The following is a 22,007-nucleotide window of genomic DNA, read 5'->3' as shown; positions in this document are numbered from 1 at the left end:
AGTGATGATTTTCAGTTCTTCACTTTTCTCTATTATTCTTTTAGCTCTTTCTAATTATTACTTTGATTATCCAATCACATCCTTTTCCTTCTAATTCTTATAATCATATTAGAGGCTTTTTCCTGTATAGTTAACACACTTGAGTTAATTCCGAACTTAAAAAAATACATATTTAAACATTTTTGTGTTTTCCACATGTTATTGCAATTGCTTAAACAGTCCACTCTACTTAATGTTTATTCTGCCTGTCAGAAGGACCTATTTAATTTATCATTTTTTCTCACATAATCTCTTAAACAGTACCCTTTATTTTATAGTAACCAAAAGTCAGTCTATGGAAGATTGTCCTGGAAGGTAAATCAGGCAGTGAGATAATTCACCAGAGACTCATATCCAGTCATATATTTTGTTCCTTATACATAACTCAGATGAAGTCTTTCTACTTAGTGCAGAAGAATGTTTCAAATCTCCAGAAAAATTCAGAATTTCACAAATTGGAAAGGTTTCATCATTTTGTTAACTTCTCTAGCCCTTAAGTTGCCTATTTACTCAGTCACAATGGACACTCTTGCTCGTTCTTCTTTCAAGGTCAGATCTGGTAACCTTAATCCCAGGATGTTGGAGACATAGACCAATACAAGAACCGAGCCAGAAAATAATGTCTTACTCTTTTTGGCACGTTCCTCTTCAGGTGAGACTAAACAATGAGCATTCCCTGAGAAGGTGACTTTGAAATCCAACTCCGAAAAAATTGCTGTAACAGTGAGTGTATCTAGAGACTGCAGAAGCCACAGCATCAGAAAACCAAGCCCTCATCTGTTGCCTAATAACCCCACCCAGGGAGAAACTCTGATAACCATGCAGAGGAATTGGATGATCTATGGTCTGTGTCTGTCTATGTTGTTCCTGAGGAATAGGCTGTTTGATGAGAGAAAAATCTCCCCAGTTCAGATTATGAGTAAACATGTAGGGGGTATAATTAGCTTCATAAATTTTCAGGGACTTTTAAGAGTTATTTGTTTTTAAAATACTTTAATCATTAGGTATTTCAGGATTCAGTCTTTACAGAAGCAAAAAATAAATGTCAGTTTTAATCTCCCAATCAGTGATTTCTCAAAATTAATCTGGCAAACCATCTCACATCTATCTTCCAACATGCCCATGAGGAGGAAACTGGAGCAAATAAGATGGAAACCCCAGCAAGGTAAATGAGTAATGATGACTGCATCCTTCTAATTTATCTTCTCTCTCACAGAATAAGTGGCTGGAATTTGAGATTACTGTGGGGCTGTTTGTTAGTGGTGGCAAGTGGATGGTCATGGTTTGAAAAATGTGTTCTGTACTGGGTTGTTGAGCCAGGCAAGGTCACTTGCAGTCTTTTTTCTTAAAAAAATGACAAAGACTGATAATTTAATTTCTGAAGTCTAATGGCCATTGAGCACTTAATGACCAATTCTGCCTAGATTCTCCCTTTTTTTAAGATAATAATATTGAGACAATTTCAAAGATGAATTTCAAAGAAGTTGAAAGCCAAAATGTTAAACGTAATAAGAATTAGAATTTCTAGAAAATAGTTTATTATTAAAGATATGTATTAAGCATATTTGTTTGCGAAGTATTATGTTAAATGTTGAGGGATCAGAAATAAACAAGAAACTTTTAATTCTGTAATGGAGGCAGTGTAGGTAAAAAATTCTTTTGGAACAAGAGGGAAACAACTTATAAGACAGAAGCAGAAACAGCATTGATATGGCTATTTTAAATTCTTCAGTGTAAACAATATGATTACATATATAAACAACATATATATTATGTATCTATACATATATAAGCAATATATATATGTATGTATATACATATGTATTATATATGTAAACAATAACTATAATTGTTGTTAAGCAAATCCCAGGGGCAGTTGGAATTCTACTCAGGGACACACACTTTGGACCTCAAAAACTTCTACTCAGTAAACGTACAGAGGCAGCTACAACATCTGTATTTTCGCAGCTGTAATCAAACTTTTGCTAGTTTTCATCCTGAGTGCCAGAAATGGGTATTTAATGGTGAACTTAGTGTCCTGTTAGTACAATGAATGGATGAATCCTAGAAATGGTTCTTTTCTTGTGATATTAAAACTTTCCAAGAGGTAGATTGTCAAAAATATCTGAGACACTTCATATACTTACATGAACAATGTCTAAGAGTCCACAAGGCCTCTGCCCTTCATCAGTGAAATCCCCCAAAATCTATATCTAGCCATAAATTTGACTTCTGCTTGCCCAGCAAAAACTATAAGGGTGACAATTATAAAGAAAACAGAATCCTGCCTCTGGAATCTTGACTATCTCCAGTGAATTTTTCTTGTAAGGTGGTATTTTGATATCTGAAAGAACAAGAAGGCTGGACTTCCTTAAGGTCCAGAAGATATTGCATAATTTATCTTGAACTAACTTGATAGTAAATGTTTAGTTAATTCATGTTTCCATTTATGCAAAATTTTTGTGAGAACTGCTCTCTTGACAAGTTAGTAGCAAGCTTGTTGGGGAGGGTTTACCAAACTTAAAATTCTTCTGAACTATTGCTACCTGCCAAAGGACCCTGGACTTGGCAGGTAACAGTTCATAAAAAGCAATATCAAGAATAATTAAGCATGGGAGTGGAGAATACATGTTGGTACCAGTGAATACTATAGTTCATAATTATGTTTCCATTTTGGTATTGAGCCTATGTATGATTAATGACTTTTCTCACTTTTTGGGCTGTTTTTCAACAGTTGGGAGTTATTTCCTGGCAGATATAACTATTTCTTATAAGGCCATCCACATTGGATATTTTCCATTTGGCCTATAATATTGCCAGTGTTTCACTGGAGAGAACGTGGAGTCCAGAAGGAGAAGCTCCATGAATGTCACAGTGAACAAATAATTTTGGCATTAGTTTATGTTTTTATATATTTGTTTTTATTTATAAGACTTCTAAACAGGTTTTTTGATTCAGAAGTTCATACTGACATTGGTCATAATTTAGTTATTTAAAATCATTTATTATTAAGTCTTCCATGGAAATACAAAAAGGCGAAGAAAGAAGTCAACATGAATTCATTCTTAGTACGTTATAGGACAAGTAGTAGCTCTGAAATTAGTGGAGGGAAAAAGTGGCTATCAGGAGTATATTCACAGTAGCTGGGAACAAAAGGCTAACGAGGCAATGGAGGTAGCATCTTTAGATGGTGATAACTGTTCATTTCCTTTTCCTTCCCTTCCTGGAAAGAATTCTTATAGGACATTTACTATTATGTATCAATACCCTGTTAAGTAGGTCATCTCTCTTCAGATTTGGAGTCAGATGTTCAGAAAACTTTCCTGAACTTTGAAAGTATCCAATAAAAAGTCTGAAATAAAATGGTGAAGTAGAGATTAAGATTCATGCCCATTAGTACACTGAGGGTTAAAAGGGATATTGAAATCCATTGTCGAAAAGTTTGGTCTAAACTCTTATGTTTCAACCTTGTCTGCATCTTTGAATGATATAGGAAGATTTTAAAAATACTGATTCTCCAGGCCACATACAAGAATAATTATATACACATTCTGAAGGTATGGCCCAGGCATCAATATTTTTATAAGCACACAGGTAATTTCAGTGTGAAGACACCAAGTAATTCAGTATGAAACATTTCTCTACCAATGCTCTTATCATTTTAGTCCATGTGTTTCTGGAATCATCAATAAAAAGACTCAAGAAATATCTTTTTATCCCTTTGCAGAAGCAGGAACAAAGGTTGTAGTCATCAGGATTGTCCAGAATCAGAGTCAACAGAGATAAATATAGATATCAGACATAAAATAAATATATCTGACCTCTTTTTCTTAGCCTTTAGCTGTAGGGACTAAGCTATTATCCCCTCCAATCCATTTATCCCTCCATTCTAAAGCCGTCTAATAGGAAATGGAAAGATGCTTTATTATTAGCTTTGCCAAGGAACTGTCATTACTGGGAAATAATAACTAAATAATGTCTACATCACTATGCCTTTTCTTTTGAATTTTTCAACATTGATAAAATGCTGTGGAATATTCCATTACATTTATGAAAGTACTTTAGAACAACTGATCAGAAATATTTCTGCAAATAGCCAAGTCAACTTTGACATAGTTTTTAATGAATTCTAAGATACTGATTAGTACCATCTGTTACAACTGGTTCTGTGGCTTTCTTTGTTTTTATTTCTCAAAATCATAGAAGCTTCTAAGATTTTTGGAGGTGATAAAAGTATTCTTCTACTTGCTCCCTCTTCCTGCTCTTATTTCTTATTTTCAAAGAAGTAGAGTAGAATACACTACATCTAAGACCATCACTAGTACAAGTTTCTCCTAAGATAGTTTGAACTCAATATGTACATCCTTATTTCTCAGACATAATGGACTATATGCTAAGGGTCCTTATTCAATCCACTTGTATGTAACTCGGAAGTTTCCTTAGCAATAACATACTGCTTTTGTTATTTTCTTGTTTTTTTCCTATGATGATGTCTTGTCCAGAATTTTCACCCATTCAGCATGAGAATCATGCTGTTGAATTCTGTTTCTTTTGGTCAGGATTCTCATGTTCTCATTGGAAAGGAAGAAATGTTGACAAAATATCTAGGTAAGCTTTGAGAGCCCGAATAGTCCTACATTTATCTTGGATGACTTATCACTCATGATTATTAAAAATATCCCAAAGTGTGTCATGCAATGCAAATAACTCCTGTGAGAAGTTCCTTAAAAATAGGTTCTTTGGGAATTCCCTGGCAGTCCAGTGGTTAGGACTCCAGGCTTTCACTGCAGAGGGCCTGGGTTCAATCCCTGGTCAGGAAACTAAGATCCCACTAGCTGCATGGTGTGGCCAAAAATAAAAACATAAAAATAAATTTTTAAAAAGGGTGTTTTGCTGATTAAAGTTTCTAACTGCCTCATACAGTATCTTTCTTAGAGATTTATAATTCACGTTCTGCAAAGACCACAGTTTGGATCTATTCAGGGCAGAGTTGATGAGCAGAGAGAATTGAACACTTTTTAAGTTCAAAAGGAAAGTCAGATGACACTCTACTAAGAAGCCTGGATTGAACTAGTTAAGCATTAAAAACTTGTATGAAGGAAGACAAAAATTACCTACTATACATATGGCTCTGAGAAAGGGAGTGTGAATTTTATAGAAGTGAATTATGCATGGATCCTTTCCTAACATAACTTATCATCTAATAGAGAATATTAAAAAGTCTGAAAAACTGACATGAGGAATATAAAATGGGCCACAAGAGAGGTACAGGTAAGACGCTATGACTATTTTGTGCTAAGAGAGATCATTACCACCTGGGAATGGGGCAGAATCAGAGAAATCTTCATGGAGCAATGGCATTAGCTGAGCTTTAAAGGATATATTTGAACATGGAAGGAAAGCGTATTAAGTAGAGATGGATACACAGGTAGGAAGCTAGAAGGTGCGGCTTATGCTTGGTAGAACACAGCAGTCTATATTTGGGTGGAGGGGAGGGTGGGAATAGATGGTGAAAGGTTGGCAAGAAAGTGATTAAATCAGTTTAGATTATGAAGGTTCCTGAATTTCAAGCTCAGGAGTTAGTTTAGTAGAAAACAATTTGATGATAATAAGGTATAAGTAATCATTTTTGTACTATGGCAATTAGGCATACATGGCAAGCAATTTACCTCAGTGACCCTAGCCAGTAGTACATTTTCACATGGAACTTGAGAAGAGAGTCAAATGAGAAGAAATGGGAGACGTGGGGAAAGCCAACACTGCCCTCGGGTGTTTAGAAAAGCAATCCAGAACAGAGCGGCTCATACTTCAATGTGCATGGTAATTAATGTGGTCTTCTTAAGGTACAGATTTTCATTTGGTGTGTCGGTGAAGCCTGAAATTCTTCGGTTCTGGCAAGCTTTCAGGTGCTAGGGTTTGTTTGGTTTTGTTTTGTTTTTGATTTTTCTTTTTTGCTATAGACCACATATTGAATGATAAGGATTTTAGAGCAATTAGCCCGAAACTTGATAACACAGCAATATCATCTGTGGAGCTTGAAAAACTACCAGTGCCTGGACCTTACTTACAGAGCATCTGATTTAATTGGATCTTGGATGGAGTCTTGGCAACAGTATTTTTAAAAGTCCCCCAGGAAATTCTGATGTGTGGCCAATTGAGGAGAACTGCTCTGGGTTATGTCTTAAGTTAGTGTTTCTCAACCCTGACTGATACTAGGATCACTCAGGGAGGTTTTAAAACTCCCAGTGCCTAGGCAGCATGCCAGACCAATTAAACGTGACTCTCTGGGGGAAGGGCCTGGGCATCAGTATTTTTCAAATCTCCTCAGGTTATTCTAATGTTCAGCAAAGTTAGAATCACTGACCTGGAAGGATTTAGGAATTTCTTTCTCTTCTATCCCTGGCCAGATACTTGGGCCTGTACAGCTGTTTACAGAACAAGGTGAACATGATATTCCATTGTCAAATCTATCAAAATTGAACAGCCTGTGTGTAGTTCATTAATGAAGAGAAGACCAGCTGTCTAGGGGTTTTGGTTTGGGGGTGAAAGAACAAAACTGAAATTTTTCTAACATAAAAACTGTTGAGGAATAAATAGACCAACGAAGGGTTCAGTCCATTATTTTGTTAAGAGTCAGTGGGCTTAGCTCAGTGGTCTCTTACAGGTCTGCATTGTAAACACATGGCCACAGATAGTCTCACTGAGATGATTCATGTAAAATTACTGTAGAATAGAGAAAAGAAAGTGATGTTTGAATTAGCAGGACAGGACTGGGCAGGGAGGGACCAGTGCAGTCACGTATGCCATGGGACGCAGAAAGTTTGGCCCTGGCCCTATTACTGACTCATTTATGGGCCTCTCAGTTTCATGGTTTGTCAACTGGAAAAAAAACTGACACCTATTTATATGGTTGTTACAAGGACAGTAATACACATGACTATTTAGCAGTAAACTGAAATGTACAATGTAAATGTCAATCATTAAAGGCAAATTATATCCAGAACCTCAGGAGTGATGATAAATGGCATTCATGTTGTCCAATTCTTTATTTTCTGTAATCATTGCTCACAAGCATACAGGTGCTGGATACTGACACTCAGATTTCTAAATGTTTGTTCAGGGTTTAATCATTTGGGAGAAAATCAGAGACAGGAGAAAAGTTGGAAAAAAAAATTCCTGTCCTGATCCAACCTTACTTTACTTTTTAAATTTTCAAAAATTTTTTTGCAGTACACGGGCCCCTCACTGTCGTGGCCTCTCCCGTTGCAGAGCACAGGCTCCGGACGCGCGGGATCAGCGGCCACGGCTCACGGGCCCAGCTGCTCCGCGGCCTGTGGGATCCTCCCAGACCGGGGCACGAACCCGTGTCCCCTGCATCGGCAGGCAGACTCTCAACCACTGCACCACCAGGGAAGCCCTACTTCATTTTTTATACAACCCAAGATGGTATTATTTTTAGGGTTATGGGATGTTACTGTGTCATTAATAATAAAAAGTTGAAATCATTATTCAGACATGGATTAAACAAGAGCAAATTTGTATTATCTGTGCTGAATAGATAAGTAAAAATATAAATCCTAAGTTGTTTACGAATTTAGACACAGACTGCATATGAAATACATCTGGACTCAGATTTAACAGACATTAGAAGCATCTCACCTTGAAATATCATTCAAGGTTCTCAGAGCTAAGGGATTAAATGTATGTACTTGGATTATCCATAAAATATGATTATGTATGGAGTTGTCATTGCAACTAGATTAGTCAGATACTGGAAAAGTTAGTCAAGATATTGAATTTACAGAAAAACAAAAGAAAATATGAGAGTTTTCGTAATTTTTTCCTGTTTTTTAATCCAATAGTTTTCCTTACTGCTAATTATAAGATTCAAGTATCAATAATACTCAGAAATGGAGGGACACCCAGTACAGACCCATACATATGGTAGATGGCTGGAATCATTGAGATGCCCAGATATAGGGATATGAGTAAAGTCTTGAATCTTAGACTTCTGATCTACAAATTTTTATAGCCTAAATCAAATGATATAATTTATTTATTTATTATTATTATTATTTTTTTTTGCGGTACACGGGCCTCTCACTGTTGTGTCCTCTCCCGTTGCGGAGCACAGGCTCCGGACGCGCAGGCTCAGCGGCCATGGCTCACGGGCCTAGCCGCTCCACGGCATGTGGGATCTTCCCGGGCTGGGGCATGAACCCGTGTCCCCTGCATCAGCAGGCGGACTCTCAACCACTGCGCCACCAGGGAAGCCCCAAATGATATAATTTACGTAAAAATATCTAGCATTGTGCTTGATATTTTTTATTTTGGCATTCTTCCCTTATGGTAATAAGTGAAGCATTTTTGGACCTCTTACTATGTGCCAGGAAATGCTTTTAGCCCTTCACAGGTATTGGTTTGTGTGATATTTATAAAAACCTCATGAGGAAGGTATAATCATTCCCATTTATCTCATGAGGAAATGTAAGTACAGAGAGTTCAAGTATTTGCTTATGGTCACATAGCTAACAGGTGACAGAGCTAGGACTCCACCCCAGGGAGTTGGTCTTCTGAGTCCACATGTTTTCGCTAAAGAAACTGTCGTTCTTACCTGATTCAAAGTTCGTTTATAATTTGATTTTCAGTTAGAAAGCAAAAGATGGTAATTGTGCTGGAAATTGCCTGTACAAAGATAAATATGATCTGTTATTAATTAGACCTCACTATCCACAACAACCCCCTTGTCACCATCTTTTTAAAAATATTAACTCCTTTGATAACCCTCTACTACCTCAAATCACACAGGTAGGCCAAGGAATCATAGACTCTTACAATTATTGCTCATATGTATTATACTATATATTCATGTATTTCACTGCCAGCCCTTCCTCTGTCCGGGATTCACATTTTATTAATGAGGAAAGTGAGGTCTAGAGAAAGAAATTTATGAAACCATGAATTAAACTGAGTGCTGGGAGCTTCCTTTAGATAAAAGTGTTACAGCTGCTCCAAGGAACAAGAGTCAAGAGTCATTTGCTTCAGGATCAAGTCCATATTCTGTGTTGTAATAAATTGTATCTGAAATCCCAGCCCCTTTGCTGTTTGGTCCTCTGAGAACTTCAGACTTCAGTAATATAAAAGGTCTTGGGACTTCTACTATTGATAGTGTCTTTTAAATTTCTCATTCGTTTGGCTTTTTCTATAGCCTTTGTATCTGGGAAACAACATATCCTCCACATCTTTCTTGGTTAGTGTTTGGCATCATTTGTCTGTTTCTGGTTTTTATTGCCTATATTTTGCAAACTTTGTTAACTATTTACTGAGTTACTACTTGGCCAGGTTTAGTGCTTGTTACTGGGGATGAGTGAACCAGGTTAATATAACCTGTATCCTCTAGAGCTTACAGTCTAATAGGATTAATAGACCATTAAGCAGGAGGTTATATCCAGAGAGGTAAATCTATGATGAAGGGTGTAGATCCAGGTGAAGTGGAGTCAGGAAAATCTTCATAGAGGAGTAAATCTCTGAGCTGAGACATAAAGGAGGAGTAGCAATTATCCAAGTTCTATAAGGGCAAGGACAGACCTGTCTCATTGATCTAAATACAGTGCCTGTCCTATACTTAGAATTCAATAAATATTTTCGAATGAAGGGATGAGCGCAAAGTGAAGAGACTGACAGAGACTCCCTCTTTGACCAAACTTTAGTCAGGTTCCTCTGAGCCCTCTCTTTTTGGCCTTGGGCCCTACCCTTAGCCTCCTGAGCCCAGTTTTAGCAAAGAAACTGCTAAGCCAGTATATTGAGAATACCCCTATCCTTGGTATCTGATCACTTTTGCCTGCCTTTATCAAGAATCCTTCTACCTCTGATATCTAATCAAATTATTCTTAGTAATTGTTTTATCCACTGATATCCACTTAGTAATTTTTTTATCCCCCTCATTCTGTTCATTGGCTATAATTCCCCAACAGTCTTTGCTGTATTCAGAGCCTAAGTATCTCCTGAAATTATGTGCAAAATTATTTATATTTTAGTATTATAATATTTCTTTTACCTGGGAAGAAGATCTATAATGTTAATTACATTCTCCGAATATCTGTAACCTTGAGAAAATATTACAAACCACACCATACTTATTTTCATGTAGAATATGTCTATTTGTATGATTTCAAGGTGATAGTTCCCAAATGTATTCATCATATTCAAATTCTCTTCTATATTCTATTTTTCTATCTGCCACATTAAGATTCAAACTCCACACCCCTAACCCTTTCATCGCTACTGTCCCAACACCTATCCCAGGCTGGTTCCTCTTTATTTTTTTTCCCTTGGAATAAACTTTTGAAGGTCTTCTCTACCCTTTGCAGCAGTTCTACAATTAAATGCCAGAAGTGTTTCTCTGAAAAATACTATATTTTGTCAAATTTTTCTAGTCTCATTTTGGACCACCTTCACTTTGTACTGAAATTTCTGTAAGAGCCTCCTAACTGGTCTCCTAGCCTCTGGCTTTTTTGCAGAATTAGTCTATCCTTTATGACATTGCTGTATTTTATCATTGCTATATTTTATCTTTATCTTTTATCTCCATATCATTTATTGGCTGATACCCCTTACCCATTATGGACAGGACTTAACCCCTCCCACTACCAGACCATTTTAGAAAAGTAAAATATATTCAATAAATAATTATGATTGATAAGCAATCTTAACCATACATTAGGTAGAATTTTAAACCTAAATTCTTAAGTATTTTTGAAAGGTGCAGGACAAGGTAGCCATTCACATTTTAGTTCTTTAGAGTAACAGCATACTATTTTTGACAAGATGTCAATTGCCCCACATAGGGAACTAGATACATAAATCAATAAGGCATTTGTTATTTTCAAACTATGTCCTCCTGCAGAACATTGTTGAAGATAAATTCCAGTTTAAATCAGAAATCACACCACTCCTGCTGATTATGTCTTAAGTTACTACCTGACTCTGCAGTCTTGGATATTGTTGAGTTATTCCTACAAAGACCAGGGTATGGGCTCGATGCTTTGTAAGGGTCTTTGCCATCTGAACATTTCTTTAAATAGTTCTACAGAGATGTACTTTCACACGTGCGTTGAAAGTTTTGAACATATTTTTCTCCCTGAAATTTATATGCAAAATATACCCAAGGCTAAATGAAACAAATAAATTATATACACTGTTTTTCCACTTTCTAATTCAGAAAAGTGACTAAGCTTAATTTTAAGCTGAACAACGTCTTACCTAAGAGAAATGATATAGAAACATTTTAAGCAGTGATTATTTCAGAATGCCTGAGAGAAAGAAAACAATGAGACAAAGTGGAATAATAATAATAGGTATTTATTCATTACTGGCTATGTTCCTGGCTCTGGTGCATACTTGCTATCAACTTCTTGTTCTCTAACTCCAAAGTGAAATACCTGGTGAGCTCATATAAACAGAATATTGGAACTTCATGAGACTTTAGAGATTACCTAGTCCAACGCTTTAATATTATAGAGAAGGACACTAAAGTGAGGAAATGGCAGTTAAATTGTCTAAGGTCACGGAACAGTTTAAATGTAGTTTAACTGGGATTAAATATACAGTTTTCATGACCTTTCTGCAACTGGTAATTCCATCTTAATCTTTGCTAATGTGAAAGATGAAATTTGCAAATACTGACTTCTTCATATTGAGGTCTGATCTCATATCAATAAAGACTATTTATACATCCTTGGATAAAGTTCTAAGCATTATTATGGTGTCACACTCAATGAGCTGTGAGGGATAGAAAGTCAAATGCCTGTGATGCCCAGGGCTAGCGGAGCTTCTTCTCTGTTGCTATGACTGTTCTGGAGTTGGCTGACCATGTTGATGCCCTTGAATAATGAGTATTTTATAAACCTCATGCCGAGTTTCCTCCTTTGGAAAGAAGTTACTCAACTAAGATAATTGTGTAATATTGTGTCACTGCAGGCTGTATTTTATGTTTACGAATCTTACATAAAGGATGGCTGATTTGTAGGATGTTATTTCTGATTCACATTAGACAAAGGTATTCTAAGCCCCGTCAGTGAATTCTCCTGCTAATTTATTCATTTCAGTAAGCAAATAGATTTCGTTGGCAAACACAACCAGCTAACTTTCACACTGATAATTTGGTAGGGTTAAGTTATAGTGCATTGCCCTACTTGCTGTGGTTTGTAGCTATGACTGATAAGTTATGCCAGCACCAATCATACTTTCTTCTTTGTTTTAAGAGTAAATTGTCTGAAAAAAATGCAAGAATGAATTTACCAAATGTTGAGGGCTATTTAAAACATTATTGCATTTGACAAAACACTCTTACCTCTAATGTAATTTGATCATTACAGTAATCCTGCTAGGCAATAATAGGTATTATTCTTCTGTTCATCAAGGAGTACATTCAGGATTAAACAAATGAAGTAACTTGCCTAAGGTTTCATAGCTGTGAAGCATTCACTTTGACTCTATCCCAGGCATCCTAACTTCAAATTCAATGCTTCAAACACACACACACACACACACACACACACACACACACACACACACACACACACGACTTAATTCCATTATTATATAGTATTATTATTATTATATTAGTACTATATATTATTAATGCTATATTCACACATAAATGGTAGAATTTCATTTATATATATATATATATATATAACCAACATGGAAAATCTGCCCATAAATAAAAATAGCTGCTTTTCAAAACAAGCAATCTGAATTGAATAAATCTAGTGCACCCATGTGTAACAGAAACTATTTTAGCTGCCAGTCAGTCCAAATATTGGAACATTTTCTAAGTGCTTTCTTAAGTTATCTTTTTTTTTGCGGGGGGGGGGGGGGTGGGTACGCAGGCCTCTCACTGTTGTGGTCTCTCCCGTCGCGGAGCACAGGCTCCGGACGCGCAGGCTCAGCGGCCATGGCTCACGGGCCCAGCTGCTCTGCGGCATGTGGGATCTTCCCGGACCGGGACACGAACCCGTGTCCCCTGCATCGGCAAGTGGACTCTCAACCACTGCGCCACCAGGGAAGCCCTTAAGTTATCTTTATGTTTATCTTGCACAGCTTAGGTCAGCAGTCAGTTTACATTTACATAGAGCGTTGCAATTAGGTTGTTTCACATGGCTCTAATTCAGAAGTCATAAATTTACATCGTCATATGTGACCATCAAATGCATTTTATTTCGGTTACCTAACACATTAAACTGATTTGAATTAAATGTCAATAGTTAAAAAAATTGGAGTTCTTGAACATGCGTGTGCAGATATTCCTTCAAGATCCTGATTTCAAGTCTTTTGGACATATATGCAGGAGTGGGAGTGCTAGATCATAAGGTAGTTCTGTTTTTAATTTTTTGAGGAAACTCCATAGTGTTTTTCCACAGTGGCTGTTCCATTTCACATTCCCTCAACAATGACAAAGTTTCCAATTTGTCCACATCCTTGCCAACACTTGCTGTTTCATATTCATTGTAGTGTTTTTCACAACAGCTAAGGTATATGGAAACAAAGGTCTATTAACTGATGAATAGATAAAGAAAATGTGGTATATACATACAATGGAATGTTGTTTAGCCTTAAAAAGGAAGGAAATCCTATCATTTGCAACAGCAAGGATAGATACAGAAGAAATTATGCTAAGGGAAAAGTCTGTTACAGAAGGACAAATACGGCATGATTCCACTTATATGAGGTATCTAAAACAGTCAAATTCATAGAAGCAGAAAATAGAAGAGTGGTTGCCAGTGGATGAGGGGAAGAAAGAAATGGGGAGTTTATCAATGGGTATAAAGCTACAGTTATACAAAATAAATAAGTTCAAGATATCTGCTGTACAACATTTTGCCTATGGTTAACAATATGGTGTTATGCACTTAAAAACTTGTTAAGAGGTGCTTCCCTGGTGGCGCAGTGGTTGAGAGTCCGCCTGCCGATGCAGGGGACGTGGGTTCGTGCCCCAGTCTGGGAAGATCCCACATGCCACGGAGCGACTGGGCCTGTGGGCCATGGCCGCTGAGCCTGCGCGTCAAGAGCCTGTGCTCCGCAACGGGAGAGGCCACAGCAGTGAAAGGCCCGCGTACCGCAAACAACAACAACAACAACAACAACAACAAAAAACCTTGTTAAGAGGGTAGATCTTATATTAACTCTTCTTACCAAAAAAGAAGAAGTAACAGCAGCAAGGGGACACAAATATTTTGGAGATGACTGATATGTTTATTACCTTGATTGTGGTGATGGTATCACAGATATATGCATGTGTCCAAACTCATCAAAAGTGTATACATTAAATAAGTTACAAGGATATATTGTACAACATGGGGAATATAGCCAATATTTTATAATAACTGTAAATGGAGTATAACCTTTAAATATTGTGAATCACTATATTGCACACCTGTAATTTGTATATTATACAGCAACTATACGTCAATAAAAAACAACAAAAAGTATACATTAAAAAGATATAATTTTTTAATTGAAGTGTAATTGATTTACAATATTATATTAATTTCAGGTGTACAACATAGTGATTCAATGTTTTTATATATTACACTCCATTTAAAATTATTACAAAATAATGGCTATATTTCCCTGTGCTGTACAATATATTCTTGTTACTTATTTATTTTATACATAGTAGTTTGTGTCTTTTAATCCCATACCCCTATCTTGCCCCTCCCCCCTTCTATCTCCTCACAGGTAACAACTAGTTTGTTCTCTGTATCTCTGAGTCTGTTTTTGTTTTATTACATACATTTATCTGTTTTATTTTTTTAGATTCCATGTATAAGTGATAACATAGCATATTTGTCGTTTTCTGTTAGAGTGATTTTACTAAGCATAATACATCCATCCACATTGTTGCAAATGGCAGAATTTCATTCTTTTTTATGGCTAATATTCCATTGCATATTATTTATATACATATATGTATATATACACATACAAACACACACACACCACATCTTTATCCATTCATCTGTTGATAGGCACTTAGGTTGCTTCCATATATTAGCTATTGTAAATAATGCTGCTATGAACATTGGGGTGCATGTATCTTTTCAGATTAATGTTTTCATCTTCTTCGGATATATACCCCACAGTGGAACTGCTGGATCATATGATAGCTCTATTTTTAGCTTTTTGAAAAACCTCCATATTGTTTTCTGTGGTGACTGCATCAGTTTAAACTCTCACCAACAGTGTACTCGAGTTCCATTTTCTCCACATCTTCACCAACATTTGTTATTTGTAGACTTTTTGATGATAGCCATTCTGACAGGAGTGACGTGATATCTCATTGTGGTTTTGATTTGCATTTCTCTGGTAATTCGTGGTGTTGAACATATTTTCATGCCTCTGTTGGCCATGTATATATCTTCTTTGGAAAAAATGTCTATTCAGGTCTTCTGCCCATTTTAAAATTTTTTTATTTTGTGTTGTATGAGCTCTTTATATGCTTTGGATATTAAGCCCTTATTAGTCATATCATTTGCAAATTTTTCTCCCATTCAGTAGGTTCTCTTTTCACTTTGTTGATGGTTTCCTTTGCTGTGCAAAAGCTTTTTAGTTTAATTATGTCCCATTTGTTTAGTTTTGCTTTTATTTCTTTTGCATTAGGAGACAGATCCAAAAATATATAGGAGACAGATCCAAAAATATATCGCTACAATTTATGTCAAAGAGTGTTCTGCTTATGTTCTCTTCTAGGAGTTTTATGGTTTCCTGTCTTAAATTTAAGTCTTTAACCCATTTTGAGCTTATTTTTGTATATGGTGAGAGAAAATGTTCTTATCTCATTCTTGTGCATGAGGCTATCCAGTTTCCTCAGCACCATTTATTGATGAGATTGTCTTTTCTCCATTATATATTCTTCCCTCTTTGGTCATAGATTAATTGACCATAAGTGCATGGGTTTATTTCTGGGTTTTATATTCTGTTCCATTGATCTATGTGTCTGTTTTTGTGGCAGTACCATGCTGTTTTGATTACTCTACTTTTGTAGTATAGTCTGAAGTCAAAGATTGCTTTGACAATTCAATGTCTTTGTGGCTCTATATAAATTTTAGGATTATTTGTTCTAGTTCTGTGAAAAAGTGTCATAGGGATTTCATTAAATCTGTAGATTGCTTTGGGTTGTATGGACTTTTTAACAATGTTAATTCTCCCAATCCAAGAACACCAGGTATCTTTCCATTTCTTTGTATGTTTTCATTAATGTTTTAGAGTTTTATAGTTTTCCAAGTATTGGTCTATCACCTCCTTGATTAAGTTTATTTTTAGGTATTTTATTTTTTGATGTAATTGTAAATGAAATTATTTCTTTAAGTTCTCTTTCTGGTAGTTCACTATTAGTGTACAGAAAAAGCAACAGATTTCTGTATATTAGTCTTGTATCCTGCAACTTTATTGAACTTGTTTATTAGCTCTAATAATTTTGGGGGGGAGGATGTAGACTTTAGGGTTTTCTATATATAGTATCATGTCATCTGCAGAGAATGAGTTTTACTTCTTCCCTGTCTCTGCAATGAAGTATCACCTGAAGCTTTCAATGAAGTATGTGCTCTTCCGTTCACCTGGCCAATCAATCTCATAATGTGACTTTACTGTTCCCAGTTATACCTTGAGTTTCTGATCCTTGTTCTACAGCTTTTGTCTGTACATACACAGGATTTTTCAGTCGTACTTTTTTCTTCCCCTTTGCCTTAATTTAAACCATCTGCATTTTTCCTTGTAATACTAATTAGGAACTGGTTTTCTTGCCTCTTATAACATATGATAGCTAGCTTTCAAGGCCTATAACTTGATCTTCTGCTTCCAGAAGTAGCTGCTAGTGTAGCAAGAGAGGAGGTAGGAATAGTTGCTTACTTTCTTGTAAAGCAAACATTTAAAATTACTTTTCAAGCTAAGGTGGAGCCATAACCATTATTAAGTTGGTGAGACATAGAGAGAAGGTTCACATCTGCCTGTGCTGTCCCTTGCCCGCTTTGACCCCTGGCTTCTTACACTGTCCTGCAGCTGATCTGTGCCTGCCTAAACATGCCTCTCTTCTCACTGTCCTCTGGGGTCAATAGGTCTTCAGCAAGGTTTTCTCTCTGCCCCTAATACCTTTCCCTTTCTATCTCCCCCATTATTTATGTCTGTATCTCTAACCTACGGAAGATATATAAAAGGATGTTTCAAGCTTTTAAATGTTTTCCTTATCAGTGTGTTTGTCCTGGGTATAGTATTTCAATTTCACAAATGATCTAGGAGTGTCTCTCCATGGAAATGATCTCAGGCATTGAAAGAAAAGTATAAAATATACACTAATGATGAAAGAAAGGGCAAAAGGGACATTACAGAAAGAAATATTTTATGACTGATATAATGGCATATCAAACCACTTTTAGAATAATTAAGCATTTCTGTAAAAAATATAAAAGGTCAAGTATCATATCTCATAATACAGAAAGAAATCCATTCAATTTTAAAGTTCTTGTACTATCCAAGGTTACTTAGAGGACAAAATAATTGAGATTAATAGACTTTAATATGTCACTTGCTTAAATGGATCATCAAAATATAAATTTAAAGGAATAAGACAGATATTTCAAGCCTGTCATGACATGTCATCAATCTCTGAAACAATTTTGTTTCCAGTTTGTCCTAATACTGTGACAGGTTTTTGTTTGATTGTTTGTTTGTTTGCTTGTTTCAATCCTGCATATTTTTCCACCAAATAAGCAACTTTCAATTTCTCCATTGTTTTAACATTGTGATAATCATCATTATAAATAATGAAACCCTATTCGGCCTTAAAATCAATAATTAAAGATGAGGCTTACTAGAGTTTGGAGGCAGGAGGCTTATCTTAGTATACAGCTTATGGTTTGACTTCTGCTCACTGATTTCACCTTTCATTTAAGAAAATACTTGCTCATTTAAGACTTTCAAATAACCAGGATTCTGGGACAACACTAACTCTTTCATCATATCACATTCAATTATTTTATACTTTGTTATTTCATTCTATCTACACTTTGACTTTAGGTTGTTATATTGTTCAAGATGATGGCAACTAACCATAAGTGAGCAAGATGCCAAAAGGGAAGCATTTATTATTTTCAAAGTTCTTGTTAACAATACAATATTATTGGTATTAACAGTTATCTCATTGGGAACTTTCAGAACAACAATAAAACAAACAAAAACACAGCAAAACAAGAGAAAACAAACAAACAAAAAACTAGTAAAAAGCAGTGGCTTCTTCTATGATCAAAACATTAAGATCTGACTAGAATTGAGGATGTTGTCTGTGTGCACCAACTCTTTCAATAATTTTTATCATATAAGTGAGTTGAGATAATTTGTAAAGAACCTATAGTAAAACGATATGAAAACCTTTGCACGTGCTGTGTCCTATGTCAGGAAAGCTCTTTCCTTTGCTCTGCTCTTTTGTTACATCTTCAGATAATTTTTTTTTTTTTTTTTTTTTTGCCAGCTGGCTTGAGCACGACAGTTTCCTTGTAGTGCTTTGTTTTTCATATCATTTTTACTCACAGTGCATTTTGCATTTACTTGTAGATTATCTACTTCACTAGAATATGAGTTTAATGAGAGCAGGGATTTCACCTGTTTTGTTCACTGCTCTATCCTCAGAGCCTAAGACAGGGGCCTGGCACAGAGCAGGTTCTCAATAATTATTTGTTGAATTAATTAACAAAATACGGGTCCCTTAAGAATAATTATTTTATTTAAAACTATGCATGAGGTAATTATACCATCATAATGAATATCCAATCTACCACCTACCTTAAAGTTCCAGTACACATTTGTATTGGTATGCACTCTTTAGTTCATCAGATATATTTGCACAAGTAACCAGTTATTAAAAAAATCAATACAACTTATTTAAGCCAAGCAGTTAATTAAAAACAAAACAAAAATCCAAACAAATAACACCCTTTATCTGACTTCAGTGTTCTGCTTATTTTGCATACATACATATGTATCTTTTTAAAAAATTAAAGTTTTTTTCCTCCTTTTCATGGCAAAGGAATGGAGACACGAGATCAACAGAACACAGGCAAGTGATTTTAAGGCAGGAGATGATCAGTTTACATTAGCAAAAAATACCACTCATATTTTTCACCCTTTTTGCTGCATGAGGATCTATAATATACTTATTATACAGAATATCTAAGTTGGTATATGTGATGCCACTGAGAAGAACACTTGAAAAATCTTATCTACGTAACCAGAACATTTTATTCACATTTAAAAGCATGTACATTTTCTTTCAACAAATGTATCATTTAAGATGTAAATGCTGTGCTTGCTTCTGTAACACATACACTAAGATGTAAATGCTAGTTTATTTCAAAGTGTTCAAAAGTAGCTCTGAAAGAAAAGTTACAATTTGATTTTTGACTCAAATTGATCAAGCACTTGCCATATACCATCTATTCTGCTACTTCTGGGACATCAAAGGTCACCAAAAGACAGTGGCTGCTGAAAGGATTGCACAGAACAGTAGAAAAGATTATTTCTTTGTTTATTCACACATTTATTCATTAATCTATATCTCCTCTTGCACCAAAAATGATTTAATGTAACCTACAAAAGTTTACACACTATAAAGCATTATGAGTTATAAGCAGGTAAAAAAGATAAGGTGAAGGATAAACAAGGGTAGGGCAATAAAATATGGCTAGAGATAAGTTATTGCATAAAATGCAGACTATGGAATAGTATATACTTCTGAGGGGTATCTATGAATTGATAATAAGTCAATGTGTCGCTAAGTGTAACACTGGAGGTATGCACATGATACAGTTTTAACAGATAAGGGAGTGAATAACACTCTAAATATGTCTCAGGAGATTTTGATTGAGTCAAAGATGTCCTAGAATAAACGGTATTTACCCTGAGTTCCTGAGGAAGAATAATAATTGTTCAGGCAGATTGAGTGGGGGGATACAGTACTCTAGGCAAGGAGAAAAGTATGTGGCATGTGTAAAATTATGGAAGCATGTATAATTAAAACAGCATGAGACGTCTGGGAAATTATAAGGATAAAGTTGAAATGGGAAAACAAGTGATGATGGTTAAGATGGGAAGCTGGCCTCTGGCCAGTTCTTGTGCTGTATTAGCTTGGTGTCAGACAGAAAAACATAGGTGATGATGCATGACAGTGGACACAGTTTTGGATGGTGGCTTAACTGTGTTTTTGGGAGAAAATATTGTGAATCATTCAACTTTCAAATATGACATAATGTTTACTCTTAGCCAGAGAGGTGAGCTGTTGTTCCAGATCACCTGTGGATAACCTGAAACCATTTCCAGAATACAGCTGCATTCATCTATTACCTCTGTATCATGAAGTGATCCTTCAAATGCAAATCCTTCAGAGCTTAAAATGACGGGGACAAGGATCATGGGGATTTACAGAATCCTAATTATTTCATGGTTGCTTTAAATATTTTTTTCAGCAGTAATATTTCAAAAAGATGCTGCTGCATGGAATAATTATGACACCTTACTTTTTTTCCTCAAGGAAATATATCTCATTTCAGACAGGAACAGGTAATGATTTAAAAAGGACAAAGATCTGATGCAATACAATGTTTTTAATTTTATTCTCTGTTGCCTGCAACTCACACCCATTCTTTATTTCGACCACGATCTTCACCCTCGGTGAGCCTTTTCCCCTGTACAGGCACCATTACAAGCCAAGTAGTTCCCCTTCCTTTGGTTTCTCACCCCATGGCTAACAACACAATCCTCTAAGCACTGCTCTGATTGTATCGTTAGCCCTGTTCACATGACCACTTTTGCTCATTGGAGAGTTCTAGCTGAGTAGATGGGCATTTGCAGTCCTCCACTATCTGCGACATACACAAACCATGTAATTAAGTTATCCTAGTCTATAGTCACCATGCTTGTGACAAGCTTTTCTTCCACATGTAGCCTTTTCTCTCCCCTTTGCCCTATGTCATATCTCCAACACACACATACCCCATCTCTACAGAATGAAATTCTGAACATTCTTCTAGGTCCAGTTCAAATGTATCTTTCTTCATGATGTCATTTGTCCTAATGGCCCTTGAACCAAAACCTCCATTCTTTTGACTCCAATAGCAATTTATTTCTCTTATCTCATTTGTGGTATTGTGTACTTTTTTTTTTACTAGACTCTGAGATTTTTAAAAAAATTATTTTCCCCTCTTTGTATCTTCTCATTTCAACCATCACCCCCACCCTAAACTTCATCCACAGTGCTTAGCCTAGTGCCCTATATGTTGTGTGTGTTTGTGTGTGTGTGTGTGCATGTACACATTTTTTTTTAATTTGTGAAAGAATTCCCCTCGTCTAGTCAATTAACACCTCCATCAATATTTATCTGTTTTGTTTTTTTTTTGGTGAGAATGTTTAAGTTCTATTCTCTTAGCAAATTTCAATTATACAATACAGTGTTATCAATTACAGTCACCATGTTATACATTATATTCTCAGACCTTATTCATCTTATAGCTGATGTACTTTTTACCAAACTCTCCCTATTTCCTCTACTCTCCAGCCACTGGGGATCCACTTTTCTATTCTCTGCTTCTGAGTTTGCCTTTTTTTTTTAGCGTCCACATATCAGTGACACAATGCAGTATTTGTCCTTTTCTTTCTGGCTTATTTCATTTATTATAATGCTGTCAAGTTCCATCCATATTGTCTCGAATGGCAGTATTTTGCTTTTTCTCGTGTATGAATAATATTCCATTATGTATATATAAAATCTATGTATTATATATTAAATACATATATATGTGTATATTTCATATATATATTCATATATATATATACAACTTTATCCACTCATCTGTTGACAGACACTTAAGTTGTTTCCATATCTTGGCTATTGCAAATAATGCTGCAATGAATGCAGGAGT

The sequence above is a fragment of the Delphinus delphis genome, chromosome 4 (genome assembly GCF_949987515.2).
Source record: "Delphinus delphis chromosome 4, mDelDel1.2, whole genome shotgun sequence".
Lineage (NCBI taxonomy): Eukaryota > Metazoa > Chordata > Mammalia > Artiodactyla > Delphinidae > Delphinus > Delphinus delphis.
Note: the sequence above shows the minus strand (reverse complement) of the source record.